General features: G+C 40.1%; 1 protein-coding gene across 3 annotated transcripts in view; it reads left to right on the forward strand.

Annotated features, from left to right (window-relative positions):
- Window positions 1–15,942, forward strand: part of LOC128689283 (lysosomal cobalamin transporter ABCD4) — a 368,619-nt gene that overhangs the window by 69,458 nt on the left and 283,219 nt on the right. The window lies entirely within an intron of this gene.

The raw sequence follows: 15,942 nt of genomic DNA on the forward strand, positions 1-15,942 counted from the left end.
CCCCAGTATTCATTGCATTTTGGGCAAAATGTACTGGGAACTACAAAAGTTTAAGAATAAACACAATGTGTTACACAAAAAAAATTAAACAGTTTGTAAATAGAAATTATTGAATAAGAGCCTAAAAAGTCTTCACTATAAGCCAGTGTATACATGCTCTGAGGGCACATCTTTCCTTACATATGCCATTTTACAAATTCATACTGCACATCTGTACAGAGCATTAACTCTAATGGGTAATCTAAGTTGCCCTTCTTAGGTATACTGTAATAACTTTCAGGAAGGGTTGCCTGTGATAATTTCTGTTATAGTATACAAAATGAGAACCACATTAACAGAATATGTAACCAGGTAAGTCTGTGTGATTATTGAGATAAGAGTTGTAGTATCAGTTATAAACTATATTTTTTAACACAACAGCTGCCTTCTACTGAGGCTGGGTTACCCAAAAAAGAAATATAAAATTTTAATTTTTACAGGAGAAGAAATTACTAGTCCCTTTTCCAGGTAGGTAGACTCCCAGCATTGTAGTTGCCTTTTATGACATGCAAGGTTTATCAAGGAAGGATTCTTCTCCACTACCACAGAGAATAAACTGTATAAGTCTAGAACAACAACCAGTATTTGGCCCCTACTTATATGGGATAGGTCCTACACAGATGATAGCAAGGAAATGAGTGAGCTACTAAAGTCCCAATATGACTCGGTTTTTAGCGAGCCACTAACCAGACTGAGAGTCGAAGATCTGAACAAATTTTTTATGAGAGAGAGACAGAATTTGATAGACACACGCCTATCTGATATTATCCTGATGCCAAATGACTTTGAACAGGTGATAAATGACATGCCCATGCACTCTGCCGTGGGCCCAGACTCGTGGAACTCCGTGTTCATCAAGAACTGCAAGATGCCCCTATCACATGCTTTTAACATCCTTTGGAGAGGGAGCATGGACACTGGGGTCGTCCCACAGTTACTAAAAACAACAGACATAGCCCCACTCCACAAAGGGGGCAGTAAAGCAATAGCAAAGAACTACAGATCGATAGCACCTATGTCCCATATCATAAAAATCTTTGAAAGGGTTCTAAGGAGCAAGATCACCCATCTAGATTCCCATCAGTTACACAACCCAGGGCAACATGAGTTTAGAGCAGGTCGCTCCTGTCTGTCCCAACTACTGGATCACTACGACAAGGTCCTGGATACATTAGAAGACAAACAGAATGCAGATGTAGTATACCCAGACTTTGGTAGGTAAGAGACATAGGCAACAGTTAGGCAACTTTATTCAGAAACGTTTTGCCTACACAGTAGGCTTCTTCAGTTGAATACAGAAAATAGGCAGGAACAGCAGAGATGTGAAGACAATGTAATCAGTCCATCACCCTTGAAGTCGTAGATTTGAGATTGTCAGTCCCTCAGCCTGGAGAAGTTCAGTTCCATAGTCTGGAACTATCTGAAGATCAAGCGACAGTGCAGAGACTTAAATACTGTCGGAAGGAGAGGTGCAGAGTAGTAGTGAGAATGCAGCCACTGAGAGGACACGTCCCTCTCAGAAAACATCTTTGACAACTATTTCAAGTGTGAACTGTTTGATCTGAAAGGGACGTGTCCTCTCGGTGGCTGCATTCTCATTACTACCACTCTGCACCTCTCCTTCCAACAGTATTTAAGTCTCCGCACTGTCGCTTGATCTTCAGATAGTTCCAGACTATGGAACTGAACTTCTCCAGACTGAGGGACTGACAACCTCAAATCTACGACTTCAAGGGTGATGGACTGATTACATCGTCTTCACATCTCTACTGTTTCTGCGTACTTTCTACATGTATTCGACTGAAGAAGCCTACTGTGTAGGCAAAATGTTTCTGAATAAAGTTGCCTAACTGTTGCCTATGTGTCTTACCTACCAACCTGTTGGTATTGTATACCATTTTGATATATACCCAGACTTTGCAAAAGCCTTTGACAAGTGTGACCATGGTGTAATAGTGCACAAAATGCACAATAAAAGAATAACAGGAAGAGTTGGTAGATTGATCTATTATTTCCTGACAAATAGAACACAAAGAGTAGTAGTCAACAGAGTAAAGTCTGAGGCGGCTATGGTGAAAAGCTCTGTGCCGCAAGGCACAGTACTTGCTCCCATCTTGCTCCTCACCCTCATAGCAGACATAGACAGGGATATAAGCCACAGTGCCATGTCTTCCTTTGCAGATGACACCCGAATCTGCATGACAGTGTCCTCCATTGAAGACACTGCAAGGCTTCAGGGGGACATCAACCATATTTTTAAACGGGCTGCAGAAAACAATATGAAGTTCAACGATGAGAAATTTCAATTACAGTGGAACCTCAAATTTCGAACTTAATCCATTCCAGGAGCTAGTTCTAAATTCGAAAAGTCTGAAATTCGAAGCAATATTTCCCATAAGAAATAATGGAAATACAATTAATCCGTTCCAGAAACCCAAAAATATTCACAAAAAAAAAATACATTTTTTTTTTTTTTTTTTTTTTTTTTTCAACAAGTCGGCCGTCTCCTACCGAGGCAGGGTGACCCAAAAAAGAAAGAAAATCCCCAAAAAGAAAATACTTTCATCATCATTCAACACTTTCACCACACTCGCACATTATCACTGTTTTTGCAGAGGTGCTCAGAATACAACAGTCTAGAAGCATAAACATATAAAGATACACAACATATCCCTCCAAACTGCCAATATCCCAAACCCCTCCTTTAAAGTGCAGGCATTGTACTTCCCATTTCCAGGACTCAAGTCCGACTATATGAAAATAACCGGTTTCCCTGAATCCCTTCACTAAATATTACCCTGCTCACACTCCAACAGATCGTCAGGTCCCAAGTACCATTCGTCTCCATTCACTCCTATCTAACACGCTCACGCACGCTTGCTGGAAGTCCAAGCCCCTTACCCACAAAACCTCCTTTACCCCCTCTCTCCAACCCTTTCGAGGACGACCCCTACCCCGCCTTCCTTCCCCTATAGATTTATATGCTTTCCATGTCATTCTACTGTGATCCATTCTCTCTAAATGACCAAACCACCTCAACAACCCCTCTTCTGCCCTCTGACTAATACTTTTATTAACTCCACACCTTCTCCTAATTTCCACACTCCGAATTTTCTGCATAATATTTACACCACACATTGCCCTTAAACAGGACATCTCCGCTGCCTCCAACCGTCTCCTCGCTGCTGCATTTACCACCCAAGCTTCACACCCATATAAGAGTGTTGGTACTACTATACTTTCATACATTCCCTTCTTTGCCTCCATAGATAACGTTTTTTGACTCCACATATACCTCAACGCACCACTCACCTTTTTTCCCTCATCAATTCTATGATTAACCTCATCCTTCATAAATCCATCCGCCGACACGTCAACTCCCAAGTATCTGAAAACATTCACTTCTTCCATACTCCTCCTCCCCAATTTGATATCCAATTTTTCTTTATCTAAATCATTTGACACCCTCATCACCTTACTCTTTTCTATGTTCACTTTCAACTTTCTACCTTTACACACATTCCCAAACTCATCCACTAACCTTTGCAATTTTTCTTTAGAATCTCCCATAAGCACAGTATCATCAGCAAAAAGTAACTGTGTCAATTCCCATTTTGAATTTGATTCCCCATAATTTAATCCCACCCCTCTCCCAAACACCCTAGCATTTACTTCCTTTACAACCCCATCTATAAATATATTAAACAACCATGGTGACATTACACATCCCTGTCTAAGACCTACTTTTACCGGGAAGTAGTCTCCCTCTCTTCTACACACCCTAACCTGAGCCTCACTATCCTCATAAAAACTCTTTACAGCATTTAATAACTTACCACCTATTCCATATACTTGCAACATCTGCCACATTGCTCCTCTATCCACTCTATCATATGCCTTTTCTAAATCCATAAATGCAATAAAAACTTCCCTATCTTTATCTAAATACTGTTCACATATATGCTTCAATGTAAACACCTGATCTACACATCCCCTACCCACTCTAAAACCTCCTTGCTCATCCGCAATCCTACATTCTGTCTTACCTCTAATTCTTTCAATTATAACCCTACCGTACACTTTTCCTGGTATACTCAGTAAGCTTATTCCTCTATAATTTTTACAGTCTCTTTTGTCCCCTTTCCCTTTATATAAAGGGACTATACATGCTCTCTGCCAATCCCTAGGTACCTTCCCCTCTTTCATACATTTATTAAACAAAAGTACCAACCACTCCAACACTATATCCCCCCCTGCTTTTAACATTTCTGTCATGATCCCATCAGTTCCAGCTGCTTTACCCCCTTTCATTTTACGTAATGCCTCACGTACCTCCCCCACACTTACATTCTGCTCTTCTTCACTCCTAAAAGATGGTATACCTCCCTGACCAGTGCATGAAATTACTGCCTCTGTTTCTTCCTTAACATTTAAAAGTTCCTCAAAATATTCTCGCCATCTACCCAATACCTCCATCTCCCCATCTACTAACTCCCCTACTCTGTTTTTAACTGACAAATCCATATTTTCCCTAGGCTTTCTTAACTTGTTTAACTCACTCCAAAATTTTTTCTTATTTTCATTAAAATTTCTTGACAGTGCCTCTCCCACTCTATCATCTGCTCTCCTTTTGCACTCTCTCACCACTCTCTTTACCTTTCTTTTACTCTCCATATACTCTGCTCTTCTTATAACACTTCTGCTTTGTAAAAACCTCTCATAAGCTACCTTTTTCTCTTTTATCACACCCTTTACTTCATCATTCCACCAATCACTCCTCTTTCCTCCTGCCCCCACCCTCCTATAACCACAAACTTCTGCCCCACATTCTAATACTGCATTTTTAAAACTATTCCAACCCTCTTCAACCCCCCCACTACTCATCTTTGCACTAGCCCACCTTTCTGCCAATAGTCGCTTATATCTCACCCGAACTTCCTCCTCCCTTAGTTTATACACTTTCACTTCCCTCTTACTTGTTGTTGCCACCTTCCTCTTTTCCCATCTACCTCTTACTCTAACTGTAGCTACAACTAAATAATGATCCGATATATCAGTTGCCCCTCTATAAACATGTACATCCTGGAGCCTACCCATCAACCTTTTATCCACCAATACATAATCTAATAAACTACTTTCATTACGTGCTACATCATACCTTGTATATTTATTTATCCTCTTTTTCATAAAATATGTATTACTTATTACCAAATTTCTTTCTACACATAGCTCAATTAAAGGCTCCCCATTTACATTTACCCCTGGCACCCCAAATTTACCTACTACTCCCTCCATAACATTTTTACCCACTTTAGCATTAAAATCCCCAACCACCATTACTCTCACACTTGATTCAAAACTCCCCACGCATTCACTCAACATTTCCCAAAATCTCTCTCTCTCCTCTACACTTCTCTCTTCTCCAGGTGCATACACGCTTATTATAACCCACTTTTCACATCCAATCTTTATTTTACTCCACATAATCCTTGAATTAATACATTTATAGTCCCTCTTTTCCTGCCATAGCTTATCCTTCAACATTATTGCTACTCCTTCTTTAGCTCTAACTCTATTTGAAACCCCTGACCTAATCCCATTTATTCCTCTCCACTGAAACTCTCCCACCCCCTTCAGCTTTGTTTCACTTAAAGCCAGGACATCCAGCTTCTTCTCATTCATAACATCCACAATCATCTCTTTCTTATCATCTGCACAACATCCACGCACATTCAGACTTCCCACTTTGACAATTTTCTTCTTCTTATTCTTTTTAGTAATCTTTACAGGAAAAGGGGTTACTAGCCCATTGTTCCCGGCATTTTAGTTGACTTTTACAACACGCATGGCTTACATTTTATAGAGATTAATTACAGTTTTACATACACACAACAAATGCTATAGTCTTTAATTATGTATAGTAATATAAAATAACATTTTTACTTACCTTTATTGAAGATTGGTGATGGTATCTGGAAGATAGGGAGGAGGAGAGAGGGGGTTGGGGTTATTGTTTGGAAGGAGAATCCCCCTCCATGAGGACTTCCGGTATCAAAGCCCTCTCTGTGGTTGCTTCCCTTCTCTGTATTTTAATGCCACTAGGACCAGCTTGAGAGTCATTGGACCCCTGTCTCACAAAATAACTGTCTACAGTCCTCTGTTTCTGTCTCACAAAATAACTATCCACAGTCGTCTGTTTCTGCCTCACAAAATAACTGTCCACAATCGTCTGTTTGTCTCACAAAATAACTCTCCACAATCGTCTGTCTCACAAAATAACTCCACAGTTGTCTGTTTCTGTCTCACAAAATAACTCCACAATCGTCTGTTTCTGTCTCGCAAAATAACTGTCCACAATTGTCTGTTTCTGTCTCACAAAATAACTGTCCACAGTCCTCTGTACATCCTGGCAAGCTCAACAAGTCTCACTCCAATCTCATACTTCTGTATTATTTCCTTCTTCACATCTATGGTGTTTCTCGCTTTCTTTACCACAGGGGTACTGCTAGCAAGTTTCTTTTGGCCCATGGCAGCTTATTTCACAGCCCCACAAGCACTAAACACAATTAAATAATCGTAAAATGTGTGAATGAGATCGCAGGTTAGTGTTCACTCAAGCATAAACAAAGCTAGACTGCTCACAGCGCCTGCGCGGGGACGCGGACAGAGCGGGCCAGCGGACAGGTCCCGTACCCGGCGGTCCGAAAATAGGGGCGCGTTCGATAATAGGGAAACAGTTTGTCCGAAAAAATGGTCTTATTTTCGAAACGTTCGATATGTGATACATTTGATTTTTGAGGTTCCACTGTACTCTGATATGGTAAACGTGAGGAAATTAAAATTTCATTCGAGTATAAAAATTTGAACTACACAATAGAGCGAAAAACTAACGTCAAAGACCTGGGAGTGATCATGTCGGAAGATCTCATCTTCTAAGACCATAACATTGTATCAGTCGCATTGCTAGAAAAATGACAGAATGGATACTGAGAACCTTTAAAGCTAGGGATGTCAAGCCCATGATGACACTCTTCAGGTCGCTTGTTCTATCTTGGCTGGAATATTGCTGCACACTAACAGCACCTTTCAAGGCAGGTGAAATTGCTGACCTAGAAAATGTACAGAGAACCTTCATGGCATGCATAACTAAGATAAAACACCTCAATTACTGGGAATGATTAAAATTCCTGAGCCTGTGCTCCCTGGAATGCAGGCGGGAGAGATACATGATTATGTACACCTGGAAAATCTTAGAGGGATTAGTACCAAACTTGCCCACGAAACTCACTCCCTATGAAAGCAAAAGACTCGGCAGATGATACAACATCCCCCCAGTGATAAGCAGAGGTGCCACTAGCATGTTAAAAGACAACACAATAAGTGTCAGGGGCCCAAGACTGTTCAACTGCCTCCCAGCATACATAAGGGGGATTACCGATACATCCCTGGCTGTCTTCAAGCAGGCACTGGACAGGCACTTAAAATCGGTACCTGACCAGCCGGGCTGTGGTTCGTACGTTGGATTGTGTACGGTCAGTAGTAACAGCCTGGTTGATCAGGCCTTGATCCACCATGAAGCCAGGTTATAGATCGGGCCACGTGGGCGTTGAGCCTCGGAACTCTCTCTCCCGGTAAACTCCAGGTCACCAGGTTAACATGCCGGCCGATTCCCACCAAGGCAGGATGGTCCGAAAAAGAAAAACTTGCATCATCATTCACTCCATCACTGTCTTGCCACAGGGGTGCTTTACACTACAGTTTTAAAACTGCAACATTAACACCCCTCTGTCAGAGTGCAGACACTGTACTTCCCATCTCCAGGACTCAAGTCAGGCCTTCCGATCTCCTTGAATCCCTTCATAAATGTTACTCACACTCCAACAACACATTACGTATTAAAAACCATTTGTCTCCACTCACTCCTATCACATACACTCACCCATGCTTGCTGGAAGTCCAAGCCCCTTGCACACGAAACCTCCTTTACCCCATCTCTCCAACCTTTCCTTGGCTGACCCCTACCCCGCCTTCCCTCCACTTCAGATTTATACACTCTCGAAGTCATTCTGTTGCGTTCCATTCTCTCTACATGTCTGAACCACTTCAACATCCTCTCTTCAGCCCTCTGGATAATAGTTAATAGTTTTGGTAATCCCACACCTTCTCCTAGTTCCCAAACTGTGAATTTTCTGCATTGTATTCACACCACACATTGCTCTCAGACATGACATCTCCATGCCTCCAGTCTTCTCCTCGTTGCAACATTCACCACTCATGCTTCACACCCATATAGGAGTGTTGGTATAACTATACATACTCTCATACATTACCCTCTTTGCTTCCGACTGAAAAATTACCTGGGTGGGCTGAATTGGGATGTCCTGACTATGGGTCAGGTAGGTGATCTTGGTTGCCAATATGACGTTTTTCAGAGCATAGTTCTAGCTGCCCAGACAACTTTTGTTCCGAGTGGGAAATTAGATCTAACAAAAATGATCCCAAATGGATGAACAATAGATTAAAACATCTCATAGGTCAAAAGAGAGGCATATATAGGCATATCAAAAGAGGGGATGGGCAGTTAAGAAATCAATATATTCAGTTAAAGAGAGAAATAAAGAAAGGAATAAGAAAAGCAAAAAAGGATTATGAGGCTAAGGTCGCAAGGGATTCAAAGACTAACCCAAAAGGGTTCTTTCAGGTATACAGAAGTAAGATTAGGGACAAGATTGGCCCACTTAAGAGTAACTGGTCAGATCACTGACAGTGATAAGGATATGTGTGAAATTCTCAATACCTACTTCCTCTCAGTTTTCACCCAGGAAAATACTAGCGATATTCCTGAAATAATAGATTATGTAGAACAGGAAAATAAACTATGTATGATTGCGGTAACTAGTGACATGGTCCTCAGACAAATAGAGAAACTTAAGCCTAACAAATACCCAGGCCCTGATGAACTGTTTGCAAAGGTGTTAAAAGAATGTAAAGAGGAACTTAGCATACCTTTGGCTAATCTTTTTAACATATCACTACAAACTGGCATAGTGCCTGATAAGTGGAAAATGGCAAATGTAATACCTATTTACCGGGCAGGTGACAGGTCCTTGGCCTCGAACTATAGACCAATAAGCCCTACCTCCATAGTGGGAAAATTTATGGAATCAATAATTGCCAAAGTAATTCGTAGCCATCTTGATAGGCACAGATTGATTAATGAATCTCAACACGGTTTTACAAAGGGGCATTCCTGTCTTACGAATTTACTAACTTTTTTCACTAAGGTGTTTGAGGAAGTAGATCATGGTAATGAATATGATATTGTGTATATGGACTTCAGTAAGGCTTTTGATAGAGTTCCACATCAGAGGCTATTGAGGAAACTTAAGGCACACGGAATAGGAGGAGAAATTTTTTCCTGGGTAGAGGCATGGCTGACAAATAGACAGCAGAGAGTTTGCATAAATGGAGAGAAATCAGAATGGGGGCACGTCATAAGCGGTGTTCCTCAGGGGTCATTGTTGGGCCCGTTGTTGTACACAATTTACATAAACGACATAGATGAGGGAATAAATGACGACATAAGCAAATTTGCTGATGACACCAAAATAGGCCGTCCAATTCATTCTAATGAGGACACTAGAGCACTCCAGGATGATTTGAATAGAGTGATGCAATGGTCGGAGAAGTGGCAGATGCAGTTTAATATTGACAAATGCAAAGTTCTAAATGTTGGTCAGTTAAATAACCATGCTACATATAAACTAAATAATGTAGGTCTTAATACTACTGATTGCGAAAAGGGTTTAGGAGTTCTGGTTAGCAGCAATCTAAAACCAAGACAACAGTGCATTAGTGTTTGCAATAAAGCTAACAGAATTCTTGGCTTCATATCTAGAAGTCCTCCATGGAGAAGTGGAACAGAATTCTTCCTCCGTAAGCCATGCGTGTTGTAAGAGGCGACTAAAATGCCGGGAGCAAGGGGCTAGTAACCCCTTCTCCTGTATATATTACTAAATGTAAAAGGAGAAACTTTCGTTTTTCCTTTTGGGCCACCCCGCCTCGGTGGGATACAGCCAGTGTGTTGAAAGAAAGAAAGAAATATCTAGAAGTATAAATAATAGAAGTCTTCAGGTTGTTCTTCAACTCTTTATATCCTTGGTTAGGCCTCATTTAGATTATGCTGCTCAGTTCTGGTCACCGTATTACAGAATGGATATAAATGCTCTGGAAAACGTGCAGAGGAGGATGACAAAGATGATCCCATGTATCAGAAATCTTCCATATGAGGATAGACTGAGGGCCCTGAATCTGCACTCTCTCGAAAGGCATAGAATTAGGGGGGATATAATCAAGGTGTATAAATGGAAAACAGGAATAAATAAAGGGAATGTAAATAGCGTGCTGAAAATTTCCAGCCAAGACAGGACTCGCAGCAATGGTTTCAAGTTGGAAAAATTCAGATTCAGGAAGGATATAGGAAAGTACTGGTTTGGTAATAGAGTTGTGGATGAGTGGAACAAATTCCTGAGTACAGTTATTGAGGCTAAAACGTTGTGCAGTTTTAAAAATAGGCTAGATAAATACATGAGTGGGTGTGGGTGGGTGTGAGTTGGACCTGACTAGCTTGTGCTGCTGGGTCTGGTGCCGTGCTCCATCCTTGAGTGGAGGTGACTAGACTGGGCGGGTCATTGGAATAATCTGGGGGGGGGGTCTTTGGGCTAATCCGGGGTGGGGGGACATGGACCTGCTCTGCATGGGTCAGTAGGCCTGTTGCAGTGTTCCTTCTTTCTTATGTTCTTATGTTCTAATCCATTTGTTATCCTCATAACCTTACTCTTTCCTATATTCTCTTTTAATTTTCTTCTTTTACATTCCCTACCAAATTCATCCACCAACCTCTGCAACATCTCTTCAGAATCTCCCTAAAGCACAGTGTCATCAGCAAAGAGCAACTGTGACAATTCCCACTTTGTGTTAGATTCTTTATCTTTTAACCCCACACCTCTTGCCAACACCCAAGCATTCACTTCTCTTACAACCCCACCTATAAATGTATTGAACAACCACGGTGACATCACATATTCTTGTCTAAGGTGTACTTTTACTGGGAAATAATCTCCCTCTCACCTACATACTCTAACCCGAGCCTCACTATCTTCGTGAAAACTCTTCACTGCTTTCAGTAACCTACCTCCTATTCCATACACCGGCAACATCTGCCACATTGCTTCCCTATCCACCATGTCATATGCCTTTTCCAAATCCATAAATGCCACAAAAACCTCTTTACCCTTATTTAAATACTGTTCACCTATATGTTTCACTGTAAACTTTTGGTCTACACACCCCATACCTTTCCTAAAGCCTCCTTGTTCATCTGCTTTCCTGCTCTCCATCTTACTCTTAATTCTTTCAGTAATGACACTTTCATACACTTTACCAGGTATACTCAACAGACTTATTCCCCTATAATTTTTGCACTCTCTTTTGTCCCCTTTGCCTTTAAAAAAAGAAACTATGTGCATTCTCTGCCAATCCCTAGGTACCTTACTCTCTTCCATACATTTATTATTTAATAGCACAAACCACTCCAAAACTATATCCCCACCTGCTTTTTACATTTTTATCTTAATCCCATCAATCCCAACTGCCTTACCCCCCCCCCTTTCATTCTACCCACTGCCTCATGAACTTCCCTCACACTCACAACTGGCTCTTCCTGACTCCTACAAGATGTTATTCCTCCTTGCCCGATACACAAAATCAAAGCTTCCCTATGACTCACGAAATCGTAATGACGTGATTGCAAACAAACCATACCACGGGCGGGATTGAACCCGCGGTCAGAGAGTCTCAAAACTCCAGACCGTCACGTTAGCAGACTCTCTGACCGCGGGTTCAATCCCGCCCGTGGTATGGTTTGAAAGCTTCCCTATCTTCATCAACATTTAACAATTCCTCAAAATATTCCCGCCATCTTCCCAATACCTCTAACTCTCCATTTAATAACTCTCCTCTCCTATTTTTAACTGTCAAATCCATTTGTTCCCTAGGCTTCCTTAGCTTATTAATCTCACTCCAAAAATTTTCTTATTTTCAACAAAATTTGTTGATAACATCTCACCCACTCTCTCATTTGCTCTCCTTTTACATTGCTTCACCACTCTCTTAACCTCTCTTTTTCTCCCCATATACTCTTCCTTCCTTACATCACTTCTACTTTGTGAAAACCTCTCATATGCTAACTTTTTCTCCCTTACTACTCTCTTTACATCATCATTCCACCAGTCACTCTTCTTCCCTCCTGCACCCACTTTCCTGTAGCCACAAACTTCTACTGAACTCTCTAACACTACATTCTTAAACCTACCCCATACATCTTCAACCCCATTACCTAAACTCTCACTAGCCCATCTGTCTTTCAGTGGTTGTTTATATCTTACCCTAGCTGCCTCCTCTTTTAGTTTATAATCCTTAGCCTCTCTTACTTGCTGCTTCTGTATTCCTTGTATCCCATCTACCATTTACTCTCACTGTAGCTATAACTAAAAAGTGATCTGATATATCTGTGGCCCCTCTATAAACATGTACATCCTGAAGTCTTCTCAACAGTCTTTTATCTACCAATATGTAATCCAACAAACTACTGTCATTACACCTTACATATCTTGTATACTTATTTGTCCTCTTTCTTAAAATATGTATTACCTATAACTAAACCCCTTTCTATACCATGTTCAGTCAAAGGGCTTCCATGTGCTTAGGGCTAGGACATCCAACTTCTTTTCATTCATAACATTAGCAATCATCTCCTTCTTATCATGTGCACTACATCCATGCACTTTCAAGCATCCCAGTTTTATAAAGTTTTTATTCTCTTTTTTAATAATTGTATACAAGAGAAGGGGTTACTAGCCCATTGCTCCTGGCATTTTTTATAGCCTCATACGACACGCATGGCTTACGGAGGAAAGATTGTTTTCCACTTCCCCATGGACAATAGAGGAAATAAAGAAGAACAAGAGCTATTATGAAGAAGAAAAAACCTTGATGTGTGTATGTATACATATATGTATATGCATATGCATGCCTGTGTAGTATGACCTAAGTGTAAGTAGAAGTAGTAAGATATATCTGTTATCCAGCATCTTTATGAGAAAGAAAAAAGACACCAGCAATCCTACCATCACGTAAAACAGTTACAGGTTTCTGTTTCAATCACCTGGCAGGACGGTAGTACCTCTCTGGGTGGTTTCTGTCTACCAACCTACTAATAATTTTCATTAACACACACATACTATGATAGGTTGTACAAGTGTGGTGGCTACTTGCACACTGTGCAACTGTGTGGTTCATGTGTAGCAGTTGCATAAATTGTTCAAGAAATATAGATTTTATTCTTCCCTTCCATGCTTTTTTTTTGTTATTATTTTTTTATACAGCACTGTGAGATTGCTTTTATTTATTTTTACTTATTTTTTTATTTGGACATGATACAGTGTTGTACAAAGAAATATAGTGATTGGGTGTACATGCCAAAAGCCCCTTGTATGCAGAGCATAATGGGCAGGCTTAAAATTAAGTTAAGATTAACTAAGCAGTGATATATTCAGTGGTAAAAATTACAGTAAACAAATTACAACATGAAGTACAAATGAGTATTTCAAATAAGAAGCATTAAAGTTGTACAAATTTGTAGCATAACAATGTATAATATAATTAGATCAGATCGAATAAAATCAATGATTTGTTGTGCAGAAACAGGTCATATGGTCATTAGATGAGTTACTGTGCATTAAAGAGAATGGAGTATTCTACTAGGTTTTTGTAATTAAAAAAAAAACCAGTTTGATAGGGTCACAGGTTATACATTTATGAGATACAGTTGTTCAGTATTTATTTAGTTGTGGGTGAGTAAGTGGTTTTTAAGAAGAGTCTTGAATTGTTAAACAGACAGTATTTCTTTTATATTCACAGGTAATGAATTCCAGATTTTTGGGCCTTTTATGTGCATTGAGTTTTTACATAGTGTGAGATGGACACGAGGAACATCAAAGAGTGATTTGTGCCTTGTGTTATGGTCATGTGTTCTGTTGAGGTTGGTAAGGAGAAGTTTGAAGGGAGGATTTATATCCAAGTTTAGTGTTCTATGTATGTAGTAGGCACAATAATAAGATAATATTGATGTTTTGTACGGTGAGTAAGTTTAGAGTGGGAATTTGTTATCATTCTGACTGCAGTCTTTTGTTGGGCAATTAATGGTCTGAGATGATTTACTGTGTTAAGCCCCATGCACAAATTCCATAGGTGAGATAGGGGTAAAAGAGTGAGTGATATAGGGCCAGGAGGGCTGATTGTGGAACATAGTACCGTATCTTCGATAGTATGCCTACGGTCTTGGAGATTTTCTTGGAAATTTGTTGTGCATGTGTTTGAAATGTGAGTCTATTATCAAGGTGGGTTTCTAAGAATTTTCTCTGAGCTTTGTGATAGGTGATCGATTTATCATTATGTTAAGAGGAACATCTGTAGTTTTGTTCCCAAACTGAATGAAGTAGGTTTTGTCAATATTGAGAGTAAGTTTGTTAATCATCATCCAGGTAGATCTTTTCTGTAATTCGGTATTTACAGTATTGGCTAGTATGACTGGGCTTGGGTGAGAGAAGACGTATGTAGTTTTATGTAAATGAGAAAGAGAAGAGGGCCAAGGACACTTCCCTGTGGAACACCAACTGTAATTGGCTGTGTGGAAGAGTTTGCTCCATTTGTGTACACATATTGGCTTCTGTTGCTAAGATATGACTTTAGGTAGTTGAGGGAGTGCCCTCTTATACCATAGTGTGATAATTTTATGTGCAACAAGTCATGGTCAACTGTATCAAAAGCTTTACATAAATCAATGAAGATCCCCAGTGGGACTTCTTTTTTCTCGAGTGCAGTGTATATTTGTTCTACCGTGTGTATAATAGCATCATTTTTATTTTTATTAGGCCTGAACCCAAACTGACAGGGGTTGAGTATGTTGTGGGAGATGAGGTATGAATTAATTTTTCAAAGATTTTAGAGAGAGGGTGTAAGTTGAATATTGGCCTATAGTTATTCAGATCTGCTTGATCTCCCCCTTCATGTATTGGGGTGACCCTCGCTATTTTGAGAACTGTAGGGAAGGTAGAGGATTTGATGGGTTTGTTAAAGAGTGTTGCAATGATTGGTGACAGCACTTGTGAAGCTTTTTTGTATATAAGGGGTGGTAAGGTATTTAAATCTCCTGTATTGTTCTTTAGTGTGTTGATAATAAAAGAGACTTCTGTTGGGTTAGTTGGAGCTAGGAACAGTGTGTTCGGCTAGGTGCCAGTGAAGTAGTCATTGGGTGGGGTATTTGAGCTTGGGATTTTACTCGCAAGGTTTTTTCCTATGGTGGAAAAGAAAACATTGAGTCTGCTGTTTCAGTTGGTGGGAGTGGGAGTTCATCTGGTTTTGTTAGTTTGATTGTTCTGTTTCCTGATATCTTTTTTGTTCCTAGAATTTCAGATAGGGTTTTCCAGGTCTTTTTTATATCACCTTTTAAGTTGGATAATCTGTTCTCATTAATACAATTTTTTTGCCCTTCTTATCAGGCTGGTTAGGATTGATGAGTAATGTTTTGTTTGTTTTTTAAATAGGTGCTTTATATTTATGGATGTGAGAATGCTGGGTGTTAGCCAGGGACTGCTCAGTTTCTTAGCTGTCATCTGTTTAGTTTTTTTTGGGCAATGCTTGTTATAGAGGTATTGGGTCCTTTCTAGAAAATTATTAATACATTCGTCAGTATCTGTATAGATTTCTAGCTCAGTTTGCCAGTCGATGTTTGTCATTGCTGTTGTGAAGTTATTAATGGCTGCCTCATTATGAAGTCTGAAG

This window comes from Cherax quadricarinatus, chromosome 15 (genome assembly GCF_038502225.1).
Source record: "Cherax quadricarinatus isolate ZL_2023a chromosome 15, ASM3850222v1, whole genome shotgun sequence".
Lineage (NCBI taxonomy): Eukaryota > Metazoa > Arthropoda > Malacostraca > Decapoda > Parastacidae > Cherax > Cherax quadricarinatus.